General features: G+C 49.1%; 1 protein-coding gene across 1 annotated transcript in view; it reads left to right on the top strand.

Moving 5' to 3' along the window:
• The first annotated feature begins 204 nt into the window (after positions 1-204).
• Positions 205-7,625, top strand: part of ESRRB (estrogen related receptor beta) — a 187,367-nt gene continuing 179,946 nt past the window's right edge. The window contains exons 1-3 of the mRNA XM_074996736.1: positions 205-239; positions 6,489-6,580; positions 7,200-7,287. The gene's annotated coding sequence lies outside the window, so the exon portion shown is untranslated. The remainder of the gene's footprint in view (positions 240-6,488; positions 6,581-7,199; positions 7,288-7,625) is intronic.

The following is a 7,625-nucleotide window of genomic DNA, read 5'->3' as shown; positions in this document are numbered from 1 at the left end:
TGCAGATGAATTGTAGCTCAGCAATTTCTGTTAGTCTATAAGGTGCCACAGGACCCTTCGTTGCTGTTACAGATCCAGACTAACACAGCTACCCCTCTGATGCTTTACTTGTTTTGTAACCCAGTCAGTTCATGCTGGTGTGTTATCTTCTTCCATGATTCATCAGATTGGGAAGCTTGTCCTTCATGTGGATGAGGGTTGTGGGATCATCCTTTCCCCAAGCAGACCTTGGAAAGCAGGTAGCTAATTTTGAGTCTCATTTATCTATTGATTTTCTAGGTTGTGGATCGGGTATTGAGGGGAACTCCTGGAACTGTTTATTCCTTTGTTAGCGCCTTCATACTTTCTGGAAGTTTGGTTCTGGAGCCAAATATAATGTTGGCACCCATCTATGAATATGTTGTTCTTGTTCTTCCAAAGATACTTTGAGGTAGGTGTCAGCAACCCTGGCATAGGTGCCAAGAGTGGGACATGAGCCACTTTTCGTCAGCTTGCCAGGGAGGAGCTCAGCCCTGCCTTTCCACTCCCATGTAGCCAGGAGCTTGCTCAAAGCCATGCCTCCTGTGGATTAACAAAAGACCAGTGAATGTTACCAGCCACCACCTAAACAGTAAAGCTCTGCATCTTGATTTATTTTTTAATGTACCTATTGTAATTAGGACTCTTAGGCTATGTCTACATGGCATTGTTATTCCTGAATGAACTATTCCGGAAGAGGTGGTATAGAATACAGTAAACCCTCGATTTTACGGACCCCGATTTAGCAGACTTCAGGAACAATGGACATCCACCAGCCCTACCGTTGTTCCAAAAGTCTTCTTAACCAGGGCCTGTAAAATCCTAAATCTCTCCCCCTTCCCCCCCTGCCCCCCCCAAAAAGTATGTAGTGTGATTTACCGCTGCCATGGCTGAAAGGACTGTTGCTTCCACCCACTGGAGTTGCCACATGCTCCTCCCACCAGGGGTGAGGTGCATACGCGGGGAGACGGCACTTGCCTACATGCCCCACAGCTCCTGGGAGGAATGCATGGTGGCTCTGGCTGTGGAGGTGGCATCTCTTGCTGCCATGGTGGGACCCACAGCCATGGCAGAACCTCCAATTGTGGCAGGCCCCCAGCCATGGTGAGTCATGGGCATTTTTTGTGGGGGGAGGGACTGGCAGAAGGTGGGCAGTAAATCCTCTGGTTTAGTGGAGACCCCTCTCCCCATTAGTTCATTAAATGGAGGGTTTATTGTTGTTTGTTCTGAAATAGCGCAGCTACACACAAAATGCATTTCAAAATAGCGCTCAGCTATTTCAAAATACGTTCTATTGTGTGTTGACACTATTTTGAAATAGAGCCATTAGATGACTATGGCTTATTTCAAAATAGGCTCTATTCCCTGCCTACACAACTGCTATTTCAAAATATCTATTTCGAAATAGGCGCTATTTCTCGTACAATGAAGTTTACCAATTTTGAAATAAGGCATCCACTATTTTGAAATTAGTTCAAAACAGTAGTTGCATTGTGTAGATTCTCGCATGGGTTATTTCAAAATAGCAGCTGTTATTTTAAAATAACTTTGCTGTGTAGACGTACCCTTTGTGACTTCAAAAAGTATAACCAGCACTCGGACCATACACAGAAGTCAAAGGGTCAAATTTCATCAATCTGTAAGGAAATCTAGCTCTAAGGAAATCTTCTCTCAAACAAATCTAGGATAAGGTGCCAGCATGGGCTATTTGGCAACTCCCTATTTGCTTTGGCTCTAGAACTGGTTTAAATCTTTTTATTTCCTCCCACTTCTCAAAGTTGGAATGGCTATTATTGCAGTAGGTGTTTGCTATTAAACTAGCCATGTTCTCTTCCCCTCTGTCGAGGTTACTGAGAACATGAAAAAGTATACCGTGTCTCAAGCTGACCTTAGAAAAATCTCAAACATACCAGCAGGCTATTAAGTGTGCAATTAATGCTCTGTCTGCGCAGGTGTGTATTTGTTGTTGGTGCTATAAAGTAACAAGTGAGTGTGGAAGGTGCTTCCCAGAACTACATAGGTGTCGGTATCATGTATAGAAAATGCACGAGGCAGGTGCCTTCTCTAAGGAGCAAATCCAGGGACTTTGCATTTATAGATCATATAAACTTACTAACTTTTTGTCGGCAGAGGCAATGCTGCAGAATTAAGTATTTTGGAACAATATTTAAATATATTGTCTGACTGTCCTGCTGCTAATAAACTTTAGGTAGAGACTTACACATTTTTTGGTACACATTCAAAAAGGTACTGAATTCTTTGAATATACCACACTTAATATCTAATGTGGTGAGTACACTGTACTGTGTGTACCTAATCGTGGATCACTATTTATTGTTGCGTTCACCAATATTACGCTGAATTGCTAAGAATATGCTGAGGCAGAACAAATACTCTTAATTAAAGTCACTGACAAAACTGCCACTGGACAGCCACAGTTAACAATATGTGAGAATTAACATAATATATTGAAACTAAAGAAGGGATAAAAACCCAATCTGCACAGAGTCGGTGGCGTTACTTTCCGTGGTGATACAAAAGACATTGCCTGCTGCAAGACATTTCATGATTCGAGAGTAAGTTGGGAAGTGCTGAATATAGAGTTAAGATCATTTTATTCAGAGGACTCCAAGACAAGGCTTTTGAGAAAAATATAAATTAATGTAACATTAAGGTTACAGTATTAAAATTCCCCCCAAAAGCTTCCAATGAGATTGCCTGCTGCACTGTCTTGTGCATTCTGTGTATGAGGAGTGTATTTAAACAACCCATTTAAACACAAAAACGGATCTGGAAAATACTCCATATTTGCCATACACCTAAAATCATGTTGACATTAGAACCCCTACCTCTGCGTTTCCATCACACTTAGACTATGTCTAAACTGTGGGCTTTTGTTGACAGAAGTTTGTGTTGGATGATATCTTGCGACAAAACTCCTGTCAACAAAGCGTGTCCAGATACCAAGGCACATTGCAAGAGTGATCTGCTGTGTTGACAGAGAGTAGCCAGACAGCCTGGCTGCTCTATCAGCAAAATGGCCCCCCAGAACCACGTCAGCCAGGATTGCAGGTCAGCAGTTCCTTCCGACAGCTGGTGCTGGAGCCCTGTGGAGACGTGTGCTTAAAGTGATCCCTCCCAGTTGCCCCTCCCTTCCCGTGCTGTGGGCTCACCTGTGCCTGCAAGGGACAGCAGAGCTCTCACAATGCCCATTGTGCTTGCCCTGCCTTTGTGAGCATCACAGCTGGTCCCTGGGTGCCATCCTGCTGCAGCTGCCCCTGGGTTTGCAATGGCCCCACATGGACATGCTGAGGCTTGTGCTGAACTTTCTGGCAGCTGCCTTCCTGTTCCTCAGTGAGGTCAACCCCGAGGTCATGTTCAGGAACATTGTCTGGCTGCAGAAGCTACACACCTGCACCCCCTCCCCATGGTGCTCAGGTGGCTCTGGAGGCACCACACCAGTTTGGACTGGTGAGACCAGCTGGTCATGGAGCAGTGGGACGACCATCAGTGACTCCAAAACTTCTGCATGTGGAAGGCCACCTTCTTGAAGCTCTGTGCCTGGTTCACCCCTCACCCTCCGGAGACGTGACACCAAGCTGCAGCCCACCATGCCTGTGCAGAAGCAGGTTGCAATCACCCTCTGGAAGCTCACTACTCCCAACAGCCACTGGTCAGTGGGCAGCCAGTTCAGCATGGGGAAGTCTGGCGTTGTACCCTCCTCATGGATGTAACACACTTGCAGGCTGTGATCCCTGTCCGGTGCAGGGGAAACATCCCACTAAAGGGCAACCCTCAGGAAGGAGGATTGGGGTGTGTGAGGGGCAGAGTTGGGGTGGGGGGGAAGCCCCATCCCCAGGGGCTTGTGCTGTCCCACCCTCACACGGCCCTACTGATGGGGGGGTGGCATCAAAGAGTGGGTTCCCAGAGGGCCATGGGGGAGCATTCAAGAGGGGGCCAGGGATTCCCAAGGGCCCAGATACTCCTTCCCTCAGTCCCTGTCATTTATGTTTGGTCATGTCTCTCTTTAGGTCATGAGGGCCACCAACTTGATCCTGCTGTGGAGGGTTATCTGCCTAGGGACCTTGACCGGGTCGTGGCTGGATTCGCTGCCCTGGGGAACTGCACTGGAGCCATCAATGGAACCCACATCCCAATCTGTGCTCCGGAGCATTACACAGCCAAATTCATCAACAGGAAGGGCTATTTCTCCATGGTAGTGGAGGTCCTGGTTGACCACCAGGGACAGTTCATGGACATTTACGTCAGGTGGTCAGGCAGGGAGCACCACACCCATGTGATCGGTAGTTCCAGCTTGCGCTGGAAGCTGGAGGCAGACACATTCATCCCCCACTGTAATTTGGCAGTTGGGAACATAACAGATGCCCTTTGCATTGTGAGGGATGCAGCCTATCCCTTCATGCCGTGGCTGATGAAGTCGTGTACCAGATGGCTGGACCTCAGTAGAGAACAGTTCACTGAGTGCCTGAAGGGCGTCAGGATGCAGGCCAAGTCAAGCTTCGGACACCTCAAGGCACAGTTCACTTCAACCTGCGGGGAGTGCAGCATCCCTGAGCTTGTGGGAGCTTGTTGTATCCTGCACAACATTGTGAAGAGGATGGGGAAGGCCTTCCTCCCAGGGCTGGGGGCAGAAACTGGCTGTGAAGGGTGAACCTATGAGCAGCCAAACACAGCCGCCATCCGCAAGACCCATCAGGACAGGGTGCAGATCTGGGAGGCCCGGAGGATGAGCTTCTCCTAAGGACCCCATTAATCCTCCCCAGGCCCCACACAGTGGAGGACTTGGGCCCACAGCCCTACCCCATCCCCACCATGGTCCCTCCCTTTGCCCCTTCGCTCCTCCCTGACCCCTGCACAATAAAGGCAGACGCTCATGTAGTGAACAATAAGTGGCTTTAATGTGAAAACTATATGAAAAGTGTTGCGGGGGGTGGAGGCCTTTCAACTTGGATGTGGGACAGGGCTTGGGATATGGTGAGGGGCCTTTCAGTTTGGACATAGGGTGGGGATTGGGATGGGGATGGGGGTCCTCAGTATATGGGAGGGCCTGCAAATTCAAGAGGGAGCAGGACCCTGAGTCGTGCTGGCCTCAGGATCCCCTCCTGCTGCGTGTTTGGGGCCCCCATCAGGGCTGGCCTGGGGCCGGGACTAGGGGAAGGTACAGATGAGGAGGAGCTGGGGGGATGAAGGAGGGGGTATGGCCATTGCCCAGGGCAGCAGACGGGGGTCCAGGGTGCCTTGTGGGATGGCAGGCAGGTGTAGGGCAGCAGTGGGCAGCTGGGCCAGCATGTTCCACCAGACGCTGGTAACAGTCACAGCTGGATATCAGATGGTCCCACGCCCGTAACCTCAACTCAACATCCTCCCGGACACGGTATGCCAGAGAGCATTGGATGTTCTTGAGGATGGCGACATGCTGCTGCATGATATCCTCATGCACCCTCCATCTCCTCCTGCGGCTCCGGGGGCAGTCAGGTGGTGTAGTTGGGGTGGCCCAGCCCTCGGCTGGTGCAGGTCCAGCTGTACGGAACACAAGGAGGGACAGACGGCGAGTCATTCTTGCAGCACAGCCCCTGGGTCTGTGCTCCCCACCATGAGCAGCGACCAACACTCTCTGGGTCAAGGGACGAGGATGTCCCAGGGCAAAAGACGTGTCGCCTGCACAGGGACCCTGAAGTACCCAGGGCTGCTCCTCATCGATGGGCTGGCAGCCAGCTGGGGTGTCCAGCCTCAGGGGGATCCCCTCATGGGTAGTGGGGGAGCCTGAAGCACAGTACTGCCTGCGGGGGTGGGTGCTGCCTCACACCTGCAGGCTTGCCCAAATGCCATATGCCACACTTCTCAGTGTGTCTGGGGTCAGGCCAGTGCTCTTGTGGCTAGCCTGCTTCCAGCCATGGCAGGTCTGGGAGCTCCCTCCCCCCACCCCCTCCGGGGCCTGATGTTTGTCTGGCCTCCCATGAGCCTGGCAGCAGGATGCTGCCTGTGCCCTGGGGCTGTCTGCTGGGTCTGGATGGCACACACTACCGCTGCACATGGTTTCATGCGCTGGGACCACAGTGTGGGGTCCTGCCCAAGCTGGCAGAGCAATGCAACCCTATCTGCTCCTGCCTTCCGTGCCCTGCGTGGCATTGCAGAGGCCTTTCCTGTCAAGAGAACGCCCCCCAGAACTTCCAGATGCTCCTTTTGTTGACAATGTCTCTTGGAAGAGTTGTTCCTCCTCATGGCGAGCAGTGGACAGCTGTCAGAAAAACTGCTCAGCTTTGTTGACTTACTGTCAACAGAATGCACTACACAACCTTGCAACTCCCCAGGCTTTTGTCGACAAAACGGCCATTTTGTCAACAAAACCCTGCCTTCTAGACCTAGCCTTACTGGTGTTAACCAGTCAGTCTTGACATAGTTTAGTGTAAAATTTTTATTTTCTTTATATTTCTTTCTATTCATGCTAGTACCAAAATGGTCCCAGTTTGAAGTCTCTGAAGTTTGCACCCTGAGAGGCTAGTAGGATGAGATCCCACCTATGCTGCAAGTTTTTTGGCTGGTGAGAGTTTTCTTGTAGATTTTGTTATAATGACAACAGAATCTTTCTAATGGGAAAGTTTTTAAAAACTATTTTTGCTGTATTTTACATTTTTTTAAGAAAAAGATTGCGGTTAGACCCCAAAATTGCAAGATCTGATTTTATTGATTTTCTTTTCGTGGTAGTTGTACATGGAGTCAGAGCATAGCGGCAGCAGAGCGGGAGGAAGAGGGAGCCTGGGGACATATGGGAGCAGGAGTTGTCCCAGGCCTCCCACACCCTAGATATGGCACTCCTTATAGGCATCTTTATAAGACAAAGCCGCAGTTCTCAGGACTGCCTCTGTAAAACTGAGACATTTACTTTTGACTTTCACGACAGTAGAAACTAATGACAGGGCCCTTTTGATAACAAATTCAACAGCAAATAACCAGTGAGAGTGACTGCTTGGCTACAGACCCAGTTTTCCAGGGTGAAATACTCTAGATTGGGTGTTTGGAGGAAAATACATTAAAAATCTTTACCTGCTCTTAAAAATACCTTGTTTGCAAAATCAGACTTTATATTTAAAATCATCTGACTGCTTTCTGCAGTGTGTTTTGCTGGGTGGAAAGTCCCTGTAAGATTTTCTCTACTGTAGGGTTTCTTCCCTGGTCTGTCCATCCCTCTGTGAGACAAATCATTTACTGCTGAAATGAAGAAGTGCTTCCACATAGGAGCTGACTGAGGTAAGGCCATATGAGTTGTGTAAAGAATCAGCTTCAGGCTAAGGAGAGAGTCTTTTCTGGACCTCTGACTTCTGTTTCTCAAAGAGTAACAACTGAATGCATGTGCTCTAGTAAAAGGGGAAATGAAGATTCAAAGAATTCTGGCTTCTGTTTGTGGCTGTGCCACTGTGTTGCGGAGAGAGTGGAGGGCAGGTGTCTTGGCATTTCTGTGCCTCTGATTCCCCTGTCCCAATATAACATGGGCATAATACTACTTTTCTGCTTGCATGGGGTTTAATTAAGTGATGCTTGTAAAAGTTTTGGAGATCGGTGATCTGGAAGGGAAAAGAATAAGTGGG

The sequence above is a fragment of the Carettochelys insculpta genome, chromosome 6 (assembly GCF_033958435.1).
Source record: "Carettochelys insculpta isolate YL-2023 chromosome 6, ASM3395843v1, whole genome shotgun sequence".
Taxonomy (NCBI): domain Eukaryota; kingdom Metazoa; phylum Chordata; order Testudines; family Carettochelyidae; genus Carettochelys; species Carettochelys insculpta.
Note: the sequence above shows the minus strand (reverse complement) of the source record. Positions and strands in the feature narration are given on the sequence as shown.